This window comes from Protopterus annectens, chromosome 2.part2, assembly GCF_019279795.1.
Source record: "Protopterus annectens isolate FY-2018-M chromosome 2.part2, PAN1.0, whole genome shotgun sequence".
Classification (NCBI taxonomy): domain Eukaryota; kingdom Metazoa; phylum Chordata; order Ceratodontiformes; family Protopteridae; genus Protopterus; species Protopterus annectens.
In genome coordinates this window covers 595,837,513-595,857,604 of record NC_056730.1, presented here as the reverse complement: position 1 = coordinate 595,857,604, position 20,092 = coordinate 595,837,513, and the positions used below count along the sequence as shown (strand labels likewise).

General features: G+C 37.8%; 1 protein-coding gene across 1 annotated transcript in view; it reads left to right on the top strand.

Annotated features, from left to right (window-relative positions):
• The window catches only part of LOC122795737 (dedicator of cytokinesis protein 1-like), a 2,411,902-nt gene that overhangs the window by 2,017,585 nt on the left and 374,225 nt on the right, over positions 1 to 20,092 (top strand). The gene's annotated exons all lie outside the window — the stretch shown is intronic.

Below are 20,092 nucleotides of genomic sequence, written 5' to 3'. Positions count from 1 at the left end.
TCACTTTTTGCACATTCAACATTGTGGGTGCGGATTGTACTCTAGCTGGGATTGGGAAATTATCCCTTTACCCACTGTAATGTGATCTCGGAGTTAGTATATTAAAGTGTGGGTGGTGTGGGGGGTGCAGGGGGCTTCGACATTCTAATTCAAGAATCAGCAAATCAGCTGTTCGATTTGCTGATTTTCAAACTTCTGAGAATGTTAAAGTTTGAAATGTGCACGTCTGGTTTGCCCAAATGCATGATCGATATTGTTATTTACGACAATATGAATGTATACCATATACATATATATATATATATATATATATATATATATATATATATATATATATATATATATATATATATATGTGGAGCCACTTCAAATGATATACACATATATATATATATATATATATATATATATATATATATATATATATATATATATATATATATATATATATATATCTATAGAACAACTTCAGATGATCGTAGTTCCAAAATTCAAAATCATATGGCCGAGGACCATATGATCGAAGTTTTGAAACTTCGAGCTTAAAATAAAAAAATAAATTAAATAAAATAAAAACCAAAAAGTTTTCTTTTACTTTTTGCAGGAGGTCAAGCCCCCCTGCACCCCCTCACCCCCTGCTAATTAAATATACCAACTCCAAGATGGCACTACAACTAGAAAAACAGTAAATTTCCCTTTCCATGCTCTACAGCGATCTCCATACAGAACGTCTGAAGTTTTAAAACTTCAATCAAATGATCCTTGGCCACATGATTTTTGATGCTTTGGAACTTTGATCATCTGAAGGGGACCCATATATATATATATATATATATATATATATATATATATATATCTATATATGTGTGTGTGTGTATATATATATATATAAAGTCTTGATGTACTTGAAGACCAAAGTTCATATTTAGAGTTTTAGACTGTAACAAACCATTTCCTGCAAATGTAACAAGTAGTTTATACAGCTAAATGCCACATACAAAGCAATAAATCCAGCCCTGACTGAAAACATAGTATCAGCATTCATTTCTGAAGGCTGGTGCTACACCAGACCAAAAATATAGTTCTTAACCACTTCAGACCTGAGAATAAAATGCAGTATCATCCAATCACAACCCCTGATATCATGTGCCTGGGGCCATTCATTCACCCAACCTTAGCTAAGCCTCTGGCTAGAACCTTCTTTTGTATCACTCACACCTAGGACAATTTAGATTTAATAAAATGAGAAGAAAGTGGTGGAACCAACAAACCCAAAAAATATAAATAGTCAAAAATAAAAAGGAGTAGTGGCTGGACAGTAAAACACTCACTTTTATTGCCAATAAAATAAAATAAATGAATAGTTTAGGTAAGCGCTTTCAAGGTGACCCTCTTCTTCAGACCTTAATGATTAAGGCCTTTTTATTTTTGACAATTTCGATTTGCCAGTTTATCTCCTCCATTGGCTGGGATTTAGAAAGAATTTTTATGATGGGGAAGCCTTTGCTCATAGGTTTTTCTCATCATACTAAACCTTTCTGATTCAGAGATTGCTCTATCACTGAAGTTTCCCCCGCATGATGTCCTCAGCATTTTAGGTAGTCTCAAATTCAGAACTGCATGCTAATGTGACAGGTTGGGGTTTGGCTAAAGCTAATTAGTCATTGCTGTCTTCCAGAAATGTCTGTGGCTCCCAATTTGTTTGACAAAGTAAAACTTTACTCTAGGAATAAACTGTGACAGTTATAAAAGCATCGCTGTCACCCATTCAATACTATGTGAATACATGTGGTGCAGGGGAGATAAGAAAAGACATGGGTGTGGTTGGGCTGTTCGTGTGTGTTTATGTATGTGGACATGTGAAAGCACATCTGTAGGGACATAACTAATGCTGCATGAATGTGTTGGGGTTAGGAAGGGTCTATCATTGTGGTGATGCGATGCCACTTTGTCTAGCAGAGAAGATGACTGGTTTGTGGTCAGATTTACCCAAGGATGAGGAGATGTGGGGTGAGGTACAGGCAGGGGCTTAACTGGTAAAGACCACGTTAAGGATGTTAGAGCCTCTAATGGGTAGTTTGCAGTTTGCACTAGTACATTAGTATTAACAAAGTATAGGAATGCTGAACTTATTCATTTTTACAGCTGTGAGTATTATAGTCTGTTCTTGAGTAACTGACATTCCTTAGCAAGAAAATATTAAAGTTTGATATTTAACCCCCCATTATTAATGTAATTCCATTGTCCTTTGGGGACATGGAAGGGAGTCTGTACCTAGCAATGAAGTAATAGTTGGATTTGTTAAAAGGTGAGTTGGTCTCCAGAAGCTCCAAACTGGGGCTGTGGGTAATTAAGTCTAAGGTGACAGTGTTTTACACAAATACAAATACTCCCCCCTCATGATAGGTACTGAACTCTAGCATGATAGGTACTGGACTCTGGTATAAAAGGAATGCTGTCATTGTAATGAAACTATGTCTCAGTAGGCACCCATATATGAATGTGTTCAACTTGCAGGAGTGCCTTAAGTTCTGGTATCATTCTGTTTAGAGTTGTAGCATTGAGTAGTGCCACTATGATGTTATCCAAGGGTTTTAGTTTGTTTGTAGGAATGTCTAGTAGGGTGCTCTGCCAAAAAAGGCAGAATGGAGCAACCCTGGTTTTAGACATGCAAGCCATCCCTGGTAAAACAGGAAGTCTTATCTTGTTGTCACATCCCAGGCTGATACATATTCAGTACTTACAGAATGACACCAACTACTTAAGTTAACTAATTGTTAAAGCCAATTATCATCAGGGATCACAGAGTACAGATCCAAAACATAGCTAGTAATATCCCTTTAGAGGTATTCAGGCACATCATATTTAGAAACAGACACATATACTGTATGTCAGTAGGTGTATAATGCAGCATGGAATCACTGGCCAGTGCATACAGACCTACAAATAATGGATGCTTTGTGCAAAAGGTTGTAAAATGATTAGCCTTCGATATGCTGTTTACTCATGCCTGTAGTGTTTTGCACCTGGTTCATAGGTTAGTACTAAGCTAACTGCTCTTGTGAGTCATTTTAAGCCTAGCCAATTATCCCTTGTGAGACCCAAACCCCGTACCTTGTGTTTGTAAGGCAAACACCTTAGCCATTAAGCCACCCTCCCAACCACCTAGTGCAGTGGTTAGCATTGCCACCTCACAGCAAGAGGTTCTCCGGTTCGATCCTCGACTGGGGTGCCTTCTGTGTCTGCATGTCCTCCTTGTGGTCGCGTGGGTTTCCTCCGGGTGCTCTGGGTTCCCCCCACATCCCAAAGACATTCTGTAGCTGGATTGGAAACTGTAAATTGGCCCTAGGTGTGAGTGTGTGTATGTGTGTGCCTTCTGTGGAAGGTTGGGCGCCGGGCTGTCAGCTTGACACCGTAAAACTCCACTGCCAATCATGAGCGGACAGGTGATCCACTGTGGTGACCTCTAACCGGGAAAAAGCCGGAAAGAAGATGAAGAAGATGGGTCACAGCCATGCCTTACCTTATAATATACATTGCCTCAGCTGGTGATTACTACACAGCTTAACACCTGCATGCTGCAGTATTTAGAATCATTTACTATCACACATGTAAACTATTATGACTTATCAACCCAGAGAACTGATAAACAAATGGAAAAATAAAATTGTAACTAATAAGTAAAAGATAATGAAAAGCAATACAGAAACTACTAGAGGTATCATCTGCAAAAACGGTGTACCACATATAAAGAATTTCAGGCACCTTTCCTTGGAGAAAGTTGTACACATGCTGTGTCTCCAACTGGGAGCCATTTAGTTATAGAATAAAAGTAATACAATAGTACTACATAAACATGATGCTTCAATAGAATAAATGATACGATGATGTTGTTAGTACTAGATTACAAAGCAGCTATCATTGTAACAATTACGAACGACAATTTGTTTTTACATTATGTTTATTAGTATTGCCCTATCAATCGGATTTATATAACTGCATCACTCTTCAGTGGCAATTAAGAAGTAAGTCCCCTTACACAAATATCACAGTGTCCGTCACAATACACCTCAAAGCACCAATAAATGAAATACAATTTCAGAAATAAAATGTAGCATTCAGTGTGGACTTCTGTACATCTTCTGAAGTTCTCAAGGCTCAAGTCAAAATCAGACCTTAAATGGAAAGCTCTCATACATTCCATAATGATATGGTAGCAGGACAGGATGATAGATAGCAAGTAGTACTACCCACAGCTAATAATGTATTTCTAGGAAATGGAGCAGAAATAGAAGGGAGCATGCCAGTGATTGCCTAAATCAGCAGCAAGAGCTCTAGGTGAAACTGACACCATAAAGCCGAGGAGTAAAAGTAAGGGACACATATACTGTAATGAACATTTCTACTGCTGTGACAAAACAGCTAATATAGTGCTCTGGTGTTGCTGAGAAAGAGTACAGCATAGTGCAAGGCCTGTGCTGTGATCTTCTTTCATATTACATACAAACATGAATTACTAATGTCCATGTATCATGACTCCATACAAACATGAATCCCTAATGTCCATGTGTCATGACCCCAAGCAAATGTGAATCACTAATGTCCATGTGTCATGATGCCATAGAAACATTAATGTCCATGTGTCATGACTCCATACAAACATGAATCACTGATTTTCATGTTTCATGACCCCATAAGAACATGAATCACAAATGTCCATGTATCATGACCCCCTACAAACATGAATCACTAATGTCCATGTGGCATGACTCCATGTAAATGTGAATCACTAATGTCCATGTGACATGACCCCATGCAAACATAAATCACTAATGTCCACGTGTCATGATGACATACGAACATGAATCACTAATGTCCATGTGTTGTGACCCCATACAAGCATGAATCACTAATGACCACATATCATGATTCCCATGCCCTAGAATGCACCAAAACCCATCTCTGCAGCAGTTGCACTGACACAAACTGATGCAATAACATCAGCTGAGTAAAGCACATGTACCACCACTGGCCAGTAGTAGTGCAAATACAAGAAGATTGGAGGACCTAAATCTTTATAGCAACTCTTCTAGAAGTTAGAAACAGTTGAAAAAGTTTATAAAGTCTCTTCTTGCATACATCAGCATGTAAAGGCTGTGGGCCGGGGAGAAAACAAAGAAAAAAAAGATATATGTAGTTTACATAGCATATAAAAAGTTATAAGCAAAACATGCAACTGCATATGAATTGTAGAAGGAGTCAATTCTTGGCACATTACAGGTACTGTGAAGAACACTTTTGGGTAACATCAAAGATTAAAACAATACTAATTTCACAAACTTTAATCATACTTTGACTTAGGAATGGGGTCTATTCCCATCATGGTATTACAAACCAAATAGATTTGGAGAAATTAAAAACAGGCAAAACATGGTATTATCATAGTATTAAAAACCCAAAAGCCTTGGAGAAATTAAACTGACAAAACACACTGTTGCCAACAGAAATAGTCAACTGGCTTACTCGATTTTTTTTAAAAAGCTCATGTTGTAAGGTTGAATGATGAACTAATGGCTACAATTCCTGACATGCAATTCATACTATATGCATATATCAAAAAGAACAAAATGCAACTAACCCATTTCAACTCAAATTAGAAGATGCATATGTAGAATATGTTAAGTTGCCATTCTGTAAAAAACTAAATATGTTTTTTCTACACCATTTTTTCTTGTGTTTGTTGACAGAAAGAACCTTTGCCTGCATGCTTTCTTTACTTGACTCCATAAACTCCATAATCACAAGCTTAGAAAAGTACATTAGTAGGACACTGCTGTGCACAGTGCATACTATTTACTGATAGTATCTGGTTGCCTGGAAGAACTGGGAATCGAACCCAAATGCTACATGACATACACCTTCTTCTGCAGCTGCTGACACTGCTGTGGGCTGGAATGCCAGTATTCCCAGGTGCTGTAGAAACATGGTTATTTTCTATATTTTCTCCCTATATCATGTACAGGTAACTACACCACAGGGCATTCTCCTCAATAACATATGTTTACAGTAAACCCATTAAATATTCAAATGCTGCTTAAAAATACTCATACACAATACTTGAAGCTGTACACGGTTAAATACGATGCAATCTCAAATTAATATACGCTGCACCCCTCACTTTCACAGATAGCATGCTGTGTTATCACTATACCCAGAAAACCAAACTTACATTTTTGATTTCTGTACTCTCCATTATTCTACTCCCTTTAACTGCTACACTCTCTCAATAAAATGCACCTCTACTAATAACCTGTCCAGTCTGATTTATCCTACACGATACCACTTTCTTACAGCAACCTCCTCCACTGTCTGTCGTAGGATAATGAAATTGGTTATTTCTCAAAACCTGACATTTTTGCAATACCTTAATCGCAAATACTATACATCAGTAGACAATACATTGTTTATTGTAATACATATGTCAGCAGGAGTTTTGCAATTTAAGTTGCAAAGCTGTGGAGATTTTCTCTATGATCTCTGCTAAAAAGAGGCTTCATGCCATACGTCTCAAGAGACGTCACAAAAAACCTTGCACGCAGGACTAGTGCAACGGCAAAGAACAACTTCAATATGCTTCAAAAAGATGCCAACACTATAGAACACAGTTTATTTGTAAACCATAAAGTGTGAAGACAAAATCATACCGGTTTCGGCATATAGCCTTCTTCAGTGATCGAACTGAAGAAGGCTATATGCCGAAACCGGTATGATTTTGTCTTCACACTTTATGGTTTAAAAATAAACTGTGTTCTATAGTGATGGCGTCTTTTTGAAGCATATTGAAGTACCTCTAAAGTGACCAGATTTTTGCCTCATATTATTTGTCTGTTTCTCAAAAATTTGTATTTGATGACTCCATACATTTGTCAATAACAGAAGAGTGTGTTTTCAAGTTTCCTGTTCATGAGATACTGAGAGTTTGTTCTGTTTCTCTGACTGGGTATTCTTTAGAATATAAATCGCCAGAGAATAAATTTAGTTGGAATGTCTTGTTCTCAAATAATCATAGCAAGTCTGCAAACTGGGTAAGAATGGGTTCCTCCAGGTTTGTTAATGTACTACATAGCTGTTGTGTTGCATTGTTTGTTGGGTTGTACAAATCTAGCTGTAATGCCTAAGCATTATATAAAGTATCTGATGTTAATGCCTGACTTGGCTTTATAGATGGAAAACATCATCCATGCTTAACAGCCTTTTGGTAGCACCTCCATTTCTATTCCTTCACCACAGCTGGTGTCAGTGGAAAGCATGTAATCTCATGACGGAGTAATATGGCTGAAAAGATTGTTGCAGTATCACTGCAATTTTCCCGTACCTTGAGGGTGGCTAACAATATTTACACAGTGACTTTATGGCAGAGCCTAGCATCAGTACTTCTTGTTGAAAAATATAAGAAACAAAATTTCCTTCATCCATTGCATTCCATCATGAGGAAGTTAACTAATACAGACTTCTATGTTCTGAAAGGATGCCAGATATCTCCTGTCTGAGAAAAGACAAAGACTAACTTCCTGGCAATTAGCACATGGGACTGAGTCCATGAGCTACTTCCCATAATGCAGAGGGTTTAATTCTGTCAGCCTCCACTTGCATGCTGCGACCTTGAATAAGTCATTTAATTAGATAGTGTTGTGGAGCAATTGGGAAACTGGGTTAGGTTCATCAATGCTCTCCTTGACTGCATGCCTAAGAACTACCCAAGAACCTATGAATTCAGAGAAGCAGTGCAGTTTTCTATGAAAGACCAAGTATAAGTTCTCAGGAAACTGGGGCCTGAATCAGACAACTATGCGCTACTTGATATTGTAGGTAAGAAAAACTGGAGAAAGACATTTGGCAAACATCTTGGGGTGCATTAGAATGGCCAAAGACAGGAATTCAATTAATAATGAAAATTCTCAACTTAAAACCTTGTGAATTTTCAGTGAATCTTGCAAATTTGGATCCACAGATAGTCACCATTCATATCTGAAGTTACTAAACAAGTATTATGAATATGAAGATGAAGAAAAGTATTAAGGGTCAATATCCCTGATGCTGATGAGGTTTGTCAGATCTATCATAAATCTCCACTGTTCACCTTTCTTTGGAATCAAGAAAAAATGTGAATAAACATTCTTGCCTCTATTCAAAGAGGGCACTAACTCATTAGAATAGAATAGAAGTCACCAAATCAAAGAAGGACCTGCCTCAGACTGACATATATGAATCGCAAGGGGTGGGGGTCTGGAACTTGAAGGGCTACAACATTCTGCTATGTAACCCCTGAAGACTACTGCTAATTTCAGTTTGTCTGTAGTAGTTTGATGTCAGTTCTTCATAACTATAGATAATTTCTCTCCTATTTGCTGGGCATCCTGGGCACATGGCATTGTTGACCTTAGGTGTGTACTAAGCTAATGGCCCTGGATCCTTTACAAGCCTAGTCCATAGGATTACCCTGGCATCATGCCACCCAACCTTAGTTACTAGTGCTTCTGTCAAGTAGAGTCACTGGAGTGATCCCCGGGGTGAATTTTCTATTTCCCATCCACTCATCAAGATTTCTCTTGAAGAGGGCCAGTGAGGTGCTCTGCTTGACATGTATGGGAAGTCTATTCCATAGCATGGGCAGCCTCTGGGTTATGAACCTGTTCCTCCACCATGTTCTGTTGATTGTGGTAATGAGGTCGAGGTCTCTGGAGCGTGTGGTGTGGAGGGATTGGGATTTCTTTAGATGTAGCATTTCTAACAGAGCTGGGTCAGACATGGCTTTGTAATTCAAGCAGAGATTGCCTCTAAGTAGGTGATATGAGACAGAGAATAGTTGGAGCTTTTTTGAGTCTGTCCATATAGAACAAGTGTTTAAGGCCTAGGATCCTCTTTGTGAGGTACTTTTGCTGCCTCTACAGTTGTTGCAGGTGTTTAGTGAGGTTCATGCCAAATGGGGTATTGTACTCAATGATTGGCCTAATGAGGGAAGAGTAGAGGGAAACAATGACCTCTTTCTTCCTGGATGCAAAACCCTTAATAATGAGATGCGCCACATAGAAGGACTTTCTGACCACAGTGGCAACGTGGTAGTCAAAAGGGAGGTTGCTATCAACCTGTGTTCCCAGATCTCTTATAACGCCTTCTGTGTTTAGTGGACTACCATCAATGTGGTAATTCAAGGGAACTGGGTTTTTCCCAAAGGGGATGAAGACACATATTTTGGCATTGAGCTTAAGGCCATGGTTCTGACACCAGTTGTTGGTCTCATTGTGGCCTTTTTGTAGGATGTCAACATCACTTGGGGAGTTAATAATAGCCCCCAATTTGCAATCATCTGCGAACTTTTTCAGCCAGAGTCCCTTTGTGTTGACCTGGACTTCAGCGAAGTAGATATCAAACAGAAGAGGATCCAGGACCGAACCCTGTGGAACTCCAGTTGTGACTGATTGGCAGTCTGACTTGGAGTCAACTACTTTCAAACTGTGGCTTCAATCTGTGAGCCAGTTTGCAACCCACCTAGTGATATAGGGTTTCATGCCTAGCTTAGTAAGTTTTTCTATGATTCCTGAGTGGGGAATGGTATCAAAGGCCTTCACCAGATCAAGGTAGGCTGTATGAACCACCTTACCTTCATCCACAACTCTGGTGACTAACTCAAAGAAGTTGACCAATTTGAGCAACCATGATCTACCCTTCACAAAACCAAACTGTGTAGGATCCAGAGTTTGAATATTCCCTATATCCTTGTTTATTAGGTCCATGATGATGTGTTCCATAGCTTTGCATATCAGACTCATCAGGCTAATGAGGCAATGGTTCCTGGGGTCGGTAGTCACTCCTCCTTTGTGGAGAAGGATGACTGTAGCAGTGCACCATTCGGTAGGGACAAAGCCTGAGGTGAGGTTGTGATTGAACAGGGCACACAGGTGAGGTGCCAGTTCACTCTGTAGTTCATGTAGAACACAGCCAGGGATAGTGTCAGGTCCCATAGAAGCTGTATTCTTGGCCTTGGACTGTGCTGTTTTAACCTCTGCAGCAATAATACTGGATGCCTGGCAATCTACTGGTATTGTGATTGGTCCTTTGGAGGGAGAGGGGTAAAGTTAGCACTGAATCTGTCCGCCAGTATATTTGCAATATCTGTTGGCTCGGTATAGGAGGTACCATTGTGCAGTAGCTCAGAGCAAATTTGGGTATTGCCATGGAGATTCTTTACATAACTATAGAAAGCTTTGTGGCTGTCTTTACTATCTGCTGCGATTCTGTTTTCATAGCTAGCTTTAGAGGATTTGATAAGGGATCTCAACCTTTTGTTGAGGCTGATAAGGAAGTTTTTCCAGTCTTGGGACTTCACCTTATTCCGCATCAGTTTCCTCATTCTGTTGTAGAGTTCGTTTATGGCAGAGAACCATCAGATTGGCTTCCTTTTTTTTAAGGAGAGCATCTTAGTTCCATTGGGTATGGCGAGATCCATGCATTTGTGTATGTGTTCGTACAGTGTATTGGTGTATGATTTGGCGGTCATGCAACTATTCTCCACTTGCATGGGTGTCGTAAAGTTAGCCACCTCTGTTTTTAGGAGCCCAAAGTTAGCTTCGGAGAAGTTTTTCATGTGCCCTTTTTGTTAAGATGTTTGTTCTGGATTCTGTTTTTCCCATCCTGAATACTGTTGCTGTTTACGCCAGAACCAAATCTTTTTTTATACTGATACCTTCATCATGGCTTTCTGTAAAAGACCCAAAAACTGGTAACTCTGTTTTTCAGCACATTTTGGATCTGGAGGATAAAACATTCACATTACACTCTCTGTAGTCTTCCCATTTTTATCCATTTGTCTTATAATACTTTGGACTAGATCCTCCATTTACCTAATGAAGTCATACTGGTACTGTGCAACATATCAGTCTCGTAGTTAATGCCCCCTGTGAGAGCTGCATATATCCCTCTTTCCAAACTTAACCATTGATCTAGCATCTCTGTCATTAGGAAGGAGAGTCAGAATCAGTATTTATACCCATAGGAGTAAATACGTCTATAATAGCAGAGTAAACTAATGGACATTTATGCACAATTTGCCTTTTTCCTTAGCCTTGTAAAAATCTATTGAATTCCTTTGTAACAGAAGCAAGTCCAGAGAAAGATCTGAGAAAATATCCTGAAAGTAATCATAATAGGACTGACTGTTAATGCTTTGAGCTCTGATAGTTGCTTCAGTTTAGCATATATGGGGGAGGATAAGGCTTTGGAAGCCATTTGAAATTATTTCTCTCAAAGTCTAATGTATCACAAAAATGAATGCCTCCTTGGGCAACTTCATCCACAGAACCTACATCAAGTCCAGTGAAGGAAACAACCCTTATTCTGAATAAGCTTATGGTGGAATCATACAAATGGACCTCCAAGTTAAGAAGCAATACTGGACAGAGTACAGTGTAATACAAGTATTACATTCAGAAAGAGTAATGAATCAAAGAAGTGTCAAAGACAATGCATAATCCATTTAGGAGATGAGTATTGCTAGTTTTATTAACTGCAGTAAAGCGATGCAACATTATAGAGGTCTCATATATAGTAAAATCTAAAGCATTATTGTTAATTGCAACCTGACTGTGGAAGTGCATAGCATCACTAGACACTCTTGTTACAAGTGCTATAAGCAATTCAGAGACATTATGTAAGTTAAAGATAATGAGCTGAAGTTCTGAACTGGATCTGGCTTCTTTATATGTGATACAGATCTAACAACCTACATATTTTACTTGCAACATTTTTAATAAGTTTTAGATATAGCTTCTCTATGAGCAAGAGACTAACATTAAACTTTGTTAAAAAAGTTGAAAGAACATGATCAGTTATGGATATCTAATGTTGCATGATTCATTTTAAAATCTATTCATTTTTCCACAGTGCTGTGGCTTTTCCTTTTAACTGTTCAGTGCCAGTGCCTGTGGGAAATCTGAATACTGTAGATTATGTCTCTGCACCATATATTTATAGTTATATTCCCTTACTAGCACAATAGTCTAACATAAGAAGGGGTGCTGCATGCCTCAGGTAGTACACTTTTGATAAGATGTTATATTATGGGCCCATCCACTTTTTCCTTTGGTAGCTCTGATGCTTGCTAAAGATCCAAGAAAGTTCTCTGATATCCTGGTAAACTACTTTTAATCTGTATAACCCCATTGGGTGGGTCTAGGGAGCTAACACAGTCAACAAAAAGTAAATAAATAAATAAATAAAGCATCAGGCTTCCAGTTTATACCTTAGTCTGTTTACTGCCCATATGTCTCCCTACTAGGAATCAGAGGTCCCTTAGGTGATCACAGGGGTGACAGAAGAATGCTGCTTTCTTATGTGGACATGCCGCACAAGTACACTACTGTACAACCTTGGGGACATGTTTCAACATACTGGTGCAAAGATGTTGTCATTCAGCCTTACGGATACCCTTGCCACCCCCATTTTTCCTAAGAGACCCCGAATCTCTTTGCTTTGAAATCTGTCATATCTCCTTTCCCCCTGAAATAGAAAGGGATCTTACACCAGCCACTTACTTACCTTCCCCACTAATAGCTTCTCCACTAACCTGGATCTCTTTTTAAACTTTGTCACCTGGCCTGCAGTCAAGCTTCAGTTTTCTATAATATGGATCAGACTGTCCAACTTAAGTCATAAAGCTATACATTGATATAGCTGTTCAGTGCCAAATTGTATCATTTCACTCAGTCTAAATAATTACTGGCTATCATACAAGCCAGACAGCTGAATTTATTCATTCAGGCATCCTCCTTCTACTTACGTAATGCCATTCAGGGTCATGGGGACAACAGCCAATACCCACACAATAGACACAAGACTGAGAACCTAATCATGGACAGAGTGTCACTCCATCAGGATGCATATAACTATGGACTTAATGTTATTAGCTTAAACAGCAGACGTTTTTAACTTCTAGACAGCAGGACATATTTAAGTGGGACTGAAGATGGAAACAAAAATATTAATAGGAGTCTGGTTAGGGTGTCAGTTTATCAAGTGAGATATGAATGTCTCTTCCAGATGTCTGCCAGTCTTAAGTCCAGGAACTCAGGGAGCTTTCTACTGAACTCTGCTCTTCTGCACCTGTTACTTTTGGAAGACATCCCCAAGCATATATTGAAAATTATATGGTCAGTTTCTAATAAGGCGCCTCAGGTTTGGCAATGAATTTGAAAATGTAGTGATCCTATATAAATGTAAAAATAAAGCAAATTTTACCAATAAAAAATGCATTTTTTTCTTTTGCGTGTTTACTGATATACATATTAAATATGTAAAACATAAAGTTTAGTGTATAACTGACAGCATGTTTATAGACAGCCACAAAAGCCTGCCTTTCCAACCCATATTATAAACATTAATATCACTCTTCTGAGCAGAGAATGTGAGTCAGAACTCATTAAGTTTGTTTTCTGGAGCGCTGAAGGTTATACCTATTCTAAAAATCACTTTTTGTGTGTTTGTATATCCACACCTTAGCCTTGAAGATATGAGCTTTAATTGGCAGTTGCGCATGGATATATCAGGATTTACCCAAGGTTGGTTTGGTTTGGTCAAGAGTGTGAAACCAGAGTGACTAAACAAAGAAAAGTCTGGCCACTCAATGGTACTTCAGCATATAGACTTTTTTCTATTGGTGTATGCTCAATTAATAGTGGGCATGCTGATCGGACTGTCCAATCAGCTTGCTTGTTTTTAATGAGCATTTATTGTATAGTATAGCAATAACCCACGCCTGGGTGTGGGTAATGCTGGATTTACCCACGGTTGGTGTGGTTTGTTCACGAGGGTGAAGCCCGAGTGGCCAAACAAAGACAACCATGGGTAAATCCAGCATTACCCACACCCAGAAGTGGGTTATTGCTATTATACAATGACATTATGTAAGAAAAAAAATAATTACTTTTCTTAAATAATGGCATTGTATAATGCCTCCTTGCTGCCCTTCTGCAGCTGTCTGGTATTCTGCAGTAGTTCTGATGTACTGCGCATGCGTATGCTTACGCAGTACATCAGAGCTGTGGGCAAAAGCAATGGAGAAAGCAAGATCTCCGTTGCTTTTTACAAACTGTCTCACTATGTTAAACCCATTTAACATAGCGAGACACCTTTAAAAAAAGCAACGGAGATAGGAAGATCTCCGTTACTTTTTTTAAGCTGTCTCGCTATGTTAAACTCATTTAACATAGTGAGACAGGATGTAAAAAGCAACGGAGATCTTGCGTTCTCCGTTGCTGTAAAAAAAAAAAAAAAGAGTTATACTAATGGAAAAAGTCCAGGTGACCAGATCTTTTTCCATTACTATAACTCTGATTTACAATGTGCACGCTGACCAATCAGCATGCATGTTTTGGAATATTAATGGGGGGGGTCGTTGTATAATAAGTATGTGACAATTCATGCACTGTGTTTGGTTTTAATAAGTTTGCAGCTAGTCTCATTATCTTAGCATTCCCATTGAAGGCTAGTACCTTTGAGAGCTTAAATTTGTATGGAATTCTTTTATGTCTAATTTATAGAATGTAAGCATGCTGTGTAGCTTGCATATTTTTATTTTTGTGCTAGTGACTATACCTACAAGCCAGCTGTAAACAGCTGTATTCACAGAGGCCATCTTTTCCTTGAAACTGTACACTGATCACTGATAGAAAAGTTTGCAATTGATAATATCTGGTCAAAGGACCTGGCTGTTTGCTGTGATATTTTTTAGTGTGTCAGTAATTTATTTTACATTTGGAAAGTGTGTTTCACTGATATTCATTTTCTAGATGTGTACTTTATTTTCTTGCTTTGTTCTATGCAACAACGGTTTATTAATTAATCATTAGCTACCTATTTCTGCATAAAATATTATAGCATATTCTCCCTGCAGCATGATTGTAATGAGAATAAATTTGCTCTTAAATGGCAAGTTGAAATAAAAATTCTGAGCTTGTCCACAGTGAGTTGCTGTAATAGAGCAGATTATTTATGTGCTGGCATTGTGGATAGGATATTTATTATCAGTCATGCCATTCTATCACCCTGCCTCAGAATATGTAATCTCTGCACTTTATCAACATTCGTTAATATGCATAGCAGCATGAGATACAGAAATGCTAGTCTAAAATGAAAATGCTCTTAGTATTTCTCCATAATAATGTTTTTAAAAGTGTTGGAGGACCATAGAAATAAGAAAATAATAGCACGCCATAAGTGGCACCGTTCTCGCCTTCCTCTTCAAAAAACGAATAATATATCATTGACTTAGCTTATTTCCCACTTTCAATAAGACTTATTACTGTCCTTTCAGATCATCCACACAGTTTATATGGAAGGTCCTTTTACATTCAGCACATGCACAGAGTTGCAGATTTCAGGTCTCTCTGCACAATTGATGTGATAAGTGAAAAGGATTTACCATGACCCACTGGATAGGGAGGTGTAAGGATAAAATAAGGGTGACATGCTTACGAAATCATTATGTCATGCAATGAAATATATCATTATTATTCTGTTTTACATTTCAGTAAAACATATACTTCTACAACATGTCTTTGTAGTATTAAATTCATATGGCAGTAGTGTTATGATCACTATGGAAATAAGAAGAAATTATTAAACTGCCGCAAGAAACATTAGAAAAGTTTCAGAAAAAAGTTACTTCTATGATGCATAGCTAGACTGAGGATGCTGCATAAAGGGGTGTATTTAAAAAAAACAGAAACCAATATGAATACTTCACAACAGCAAATAACACAGCGGGAATCCTGATTCATTAGCACTTTTATGTGCAGTTTATCTACTTCTCTAGTTGTTTACAGACTTATTTCCTTACTAACTTATTTTTAATTATACATCTAGGATTCCCAAAGTGGGACTGACTTTATTTACAAACGTACATGTTAATAACTACAGCAGATTGAAGTAATATGCTGCGAAATGCAGCAGCTCTCTTGTAATAATGTGTTTCTAGGTATCAGGCCAGGGGTGTAGTTATTATACCCCATAAACAAGCTCTGCATTATGAGACTCTACAGTAAAAAGGTGCTTATGTAAGTTACAAAAGTTACAAATTCATGTAAAGTAATGAAAATATTGGGCACAAGTTAGACCTGAGTATAAACAAGCAGTAAGTACCTGTGAAGTAATAACAATAATGACCATGAAATTAATATAAACAAGGTCAAATGTAATAATAACTACTCTGGCCATGGTACAGACCTGCGTATAAACAACTACCAAGTTCAGGTAAAGGAATAGGTATTAGTGGTACAGCAGGTAACACAACCATCTTTGGTACAGAAATTGGTGGGTTCTGTTCCCACATCAGGCAATTAGATTGCTGACACTGTAGTGAAGTATAAGGGGGTTAAACTGTGGTCCCATCTGCTTGAGTCGGTGGAAACTCAAGTGGATGTAAAAGATCCTGTGGCACTTATTCAAAAGAGCAGCAGATGCCCTAGACAAATTTCCTTTGGTAGTATAAATACCACCTCAAGTCCCCCTTGTGGGGTTAACTCAGTCATCAAAGAACAGATAAAATAAGAACACTGGACATGACATAAACCTCAGTATAAAGCAAGTCAATCTAAAATAATAAACAACTCTGGCCATGGCTTAGATCTGAGTATAAACAAGGTCATGTGAAGTAATCACAGCACTGGCCATGGCATAGAATTGAATATAAACAAGGTTGTGTGAAGTCATAACAACACTGGACATGACTTAGATCTGAGTATAAACAAGGTCATGTGAAGTAATCACAGCACTGGCCATGGCATAGAATTGAATATAAACAAGGTTGTGTAAAGTCATAACAACAGTGGACATGACTTAGATCTGAGTATAAACAAGGTCATGTGAAGTAATACCAGCAGTAGTCATGGTGAAGTAATAAGAACACTAGGCATGACTTCATCTTGAGTAGACACTGGCTTTCATGTCATAAGTAACAAGCTCATGGTTTAGGCCTGACCTCTTTAGGAAATGGTCCAGTCTCAGACATGCTACAATAGCATTCATACTGATTAACAAATGCTGAAATTCAACCAATGTAGGAAGAAAAAAATTTACTGTTAAAACTTTTGACTGTTTTTTTTTTGTAACTTTCTGCATAGCAAACAGGGATTTTAAATTATCATTTGTTCTTTGATAAACTGCTAGTCTGACAGTTTTGAATTGTCCTGTACAGATCAGTCAAGTTATGAATTATAAAAATCAGATTATATCAAAGGTGACAATAGCTCAAATGAACTTCTGTCATATCAAATCCTGAGTTGTATTCCATGTTAAGTAATATAATTCCTTTCTAACTTTTGTTGCTATTGATTTGTTTTCTTCCTATTAGGTAATGGCTCCACTCCCTAATATATCAGTTTAATAAACTTAGTTTGGATCAACTGGATCAGAGAAAGAACACCTGATGGTTGAAACCACACATTCTGTCTCATTCATCCTCCATGACTGTATGGTTTATACTGGGGCTCGTTTCTCTGATTTTGTCCCATATAAGAATATAACTTGCTGGGCTGGTACCTTGATATGGTAATACAGCCTTTGTTCTGGTACTCCCTAGTTAGAATGTTACTCTGATTATGGTGCTTCAGTTTTTAGGCACTGTGGTTTTCAGTTTACTTGTGTGCTACATGAAGTTATTCTTTAGGGAAGAAGTTCAAATAAATCAGTCTAACAACTACTTAAGTATCTGGCAGTTTCAAACATCGAACACCATATGGTCGACACCATATGAGCGATGTTTAAAATTTCGAAAATATAACAAAAAAATAAAAGTAAAAAACTTTACTTACCTAAACGCTGTAGGCAGGGGGGCAAGCCCACCTGCACCCCACAACCCTGCTACTTAAATATTCCTACTCCAAGATCACACTACATTGAAGTAAAGTGAAAATATTCCCTATGGCAATTTCCATGTTACGCGCGCAATGTTTCGACCAATTGGGTTCGCTCAATACACGTTCGCCATTTACAATTTTTGATCACGCAATAGGAACAGCTTCTGCTCAAAACAGATAACTTAAATTTAGTATTGTTATTTATTCATATGTTATTTATTCATATTTTGTTTTGTTTTGGGATGGTGGACTGGTTCAGGAACTCCATACCTGTACTTCTAAGCCACTACTTTATCATCACTCTGCAAATTACACAAGTAATTTACAACATTGTCAACTCTGGCAGAGAATTGATTATAGAAGTACAAAGGGTCCAGCGGGTTATTTTTAATTATTATTTATTATAATTTTGGCCTTTGTGAAACTGTGGGGGCCCTTTCATTTGTTTATCCTACCTGCAGAGCAATGTAAATAAGAAATAGAAGATGTATGTTTTTTCAGCCTTACCCCCTCACAGTCTGGCATGACAAGATGATTTCCATACCATGGCCTGCACTTCTGGAATGAACACACCATGACTCCACACAGAGAATTATGGGTACAGTCCTGTTGCCCTACTTTGGTGACTTAAGAGTTCACCTTTTGTCCGGTCCTGTTGAAACTGTGCCACCAAGTTTTCAGCAGGTGGTACTTTAGCAACTACCCTAGCCTTCTCCTTCATCTCAGGATTTCCCATCCCTCATTCAGCTCTTCTAGTGGCCAGGCGTGCTAGACAAACAACCTAGAACATTGGGGTGCAGTCAGATCTCCATCCCTGTGCACCATGGAACTTGCAGACAGACATTAGACTAATAGCACCTTTCATTATAGTTTAATATTGCATAAACATGGACACTTATTATGACAGTAACTGTTTTGGTTTATTGGCAGGCTGGAAGGGCATTATTGCCCACACCTGATATATATGTATGTCTATATGTACGTAGCCATGAACTTAGAAAATGGTAAAATAAACCATTGCACACCTCTGCGTTTTATCTACTTGATATCTCAAATATCCATTCCCAGGAGTAGATCTGGTAGACTCGAAGGTTAGATAATTTGCTCATTCTAGAATGAATGAATATAACCTTACATGCCACACTTTCAGATATCTTTAGTGGAATACCGAAGGTGTAGTCAGATTTTGAGATCATCATCTTAGGGTATGTCCAAGATTATGATGCAATGTTTGAGTTTAGTCAAAAACTGTATTGTCTGAACTGAGTGAGTAGACAACTATAGGAAAGCTAATACCCAACATGCTGACAGCATCTTTCACTGTAATCTCAATTACATAAACCAGATAATCAAAAATTTATAAAATTATACTATGGACCAGTGTAGATCTCTTTGTTTCCTTTACCTGGATGGCACAAAAGTCCTTTCCCAAGAGTAGAGATGGAAGATTAGGAGGTTAGAAACACAATCAGTTTTATTACATTGCTCTGAATGAATTTGCTCTTCCATATGTAGGGCTGCAAAATTTTCAGATGTTGTTAGTGAGATGCAAAAGATGTTATCAGATTATGATGTCATCATCTTCATCCTGGGGCATGAACAAAATTATAATACCCTCATTGGATGCAGCCAAAAGTTTGAGGATACCGATATTAGAAATAAGTGGATACTCACAGGAAGGAATACCAACAAAACTATTAGCTGCTAAACTTGCAGAAAGACTTTTGCATTGTTGTGACAAAATAAAAGACATAAGTAGATGTGTATAAGCAATTAGTAGCGATTATTATGAGTACTTAATAATAAAGGACATACGTAGATGTGTATAAGCAATTAGTAGCGATTAGTATGAGTACTTAATAATAAAGGACATAAGTAGATGTGTATAAGCAATTAGTAGCGATTATTATGAGTACTTAATAATAAAGGACATAAGTAGATGTGTATAAGCAATTAGTAGCGATTATTATGAGTACTTAATAATAAAGGACATAAGTAGATGTGTATAAGCAATTAGTAGCGATTATTATGAGTACTTAATAATAAAGGACATAAGTAGATGTGTATAAGCAATTAGTAGCGATTATTATGAGTACTTAATAATAAAGGACATATGTAGATGTGTATAAGCAATTAGTAGTGATTATTATAAGTACTTAATAATAAAGGCCATAAGTAGATGT